We start from the raw sequence: 1,702 nt of genomic DNA on the forward strand, positions 1-1,702 counted from the left end.
TGTATCAACTTTTTTTTTACTGGGGCACTATGCTAAACTAATATGTTTATCCTTAACATACAAACACCTACCATTTGTTTACTTAGTAACTTAATAATATCAAATTATAACAAAATAATGTAACAATATCAAATTATAACAAGCCTTTTTTTTACTTTTGGTCTAAGAACCATTTATAACTCAAGTCTCTGTGGGGGGGGGGGCTTCTCCGGGTAACGTCTGTCAATAAACTTGTTTGTTTTAATACAGATCTCCATATAAAAGTCATGAAAAGTTGACCTCTGAGCATAGGGAGTTAAGAAGATGTGCACCTCCAACTTGCTTAGAGTTCTAGGCAGCAGATCGCCTCCATATAATGAAGACTGCTCTGTGCAGCTGTCCTAGATATATACACATCTTTGTGCTATCACTTGTCTTCCTTACCCATATCTCATTTGTTCCAACTGAGCTAATTACACAGCCGATCTTTGTACTCTGCTTAGATTCCAAATAGATAGCCTGACCTTTATGATACCATCTCTTATTGTAATATAACTTTCCGTCTTCTATTCGTGCTTCATATCTTTGTGCCGGTGATTCAGCAGGAGTGCTGGGAAGATGCTCAGGGGAAGACGGAGATGCTGGTCTTTTGGGAGATTTAAGCTTATTGAACGTTCGCAGGTCTACCATTATCTGTTCATCTGTTAACAAGTAATTTAACTGTGCAGGTGCAGGTTTTCGTCTTTTGTCTGTAATTGGAACAGGGTCATGAGATCTCCTCCTTAGTTTCCTAGTCATTATTGGCTTTACCCTCATAGAATCTCCTGTGAGTTCCATTGTTAACCTCTCATTCTCAATCACCTTTTTCTTTTCTTCTAACTCAATCTTTTTATCTTCAAATTCCTTTACTGCTGCTTTCTTCTCTTTAATATAATTCCTTTCCACTTGCTCTGTTTCCAGTTGCAGAAAAAGCTCTGCATTTCGTATTCTTTCCTTGTATTGTTGATCTAGTTTCTTCATCCTTTTCTGCTGCTCCTGCAAAGTGCCATCCTGTAACTGCTGTAGCAGTCTTTTGAGAGATGTCAATTTCTCCTGTTACATTTGCTCTTTTACTTCCAGGTAGTCTTCATCATCCTGCTTATTGGCAATATCTGTCTCCCTTGCATCCTCTGTATCTTCATCCAAGTCATAGCCACAGATATTGTGTTCATTGTCATCGTTGACACTGTCTAGCTCCTCCTCGTCATTGTAATAGTTTACAATGGGTGAAAGGAGAGCTGTGAACATCTTCCCCGCTGAGCTGCCCTCCTTTGTTGACACATCTAGTGCCTTGATGGTGTGCCAATCCAACTGGATTTTCCTGAGCCATTCACGTCCCAGCAACAGTGGTCCTCCATTTTTCAGTACATAGAGGTTCAGCTGCTGTGTTTTGTCTCTGTAGGTCACTGTCACTTTAATTTTCCCTTTGGGATGCACTTTCTGTCCTGTATAAGTCTTTAGCGGTAGTTTAGTTCGTTTCAGAGGTATGTGAGAAAACAGTCATTTGTGGTCATGTGCAGAGATCACTGTTAAAGCTGAGCCTGTGTCCAACTCCATTTTCAGTCTCATGCCTGCCACTCGTGGAGTGATCCTTATTACTCTTCGATCATCTGTCTCTTTCACGCTGTGAAGTTGCAGACAAGACAATTCACTTTCATCTGAGTCGTTTTCATCAGAACTGCTT

At 40.1% G+C, this 1,702-nt stretch overlaps 1 pseudogene; it reads right to left on the reverse strand.

The window, feature by feature from the left end:
- Positions 1-330: 330 nt before the first annotated feature.
- LOC134348987 (sin3 histone deacetylase corepressor complex component SDS3-like) lies at positions 331-1,266 on the reverse strand (annotated as a pseudogene).
- Positions 1,267-1,702: the final 436 nt, after the last annotated feature.

The sequence above is a fragment of the Mobula hypostoma genome, chromosome 7, assembly GCF_963921235.1.
Source record: "Mobula hypostoma chromosome 7, sMobHyp1.1, whole genome shotgun sequence".
NCBI classification, from domain to species: domain Eukaryota; kingdom Metazoa; phylum Chordata; class Chondrichthyes; order Myliobatiformes; family Myliobatidae; genus Mobula; species Mobula hypostoma.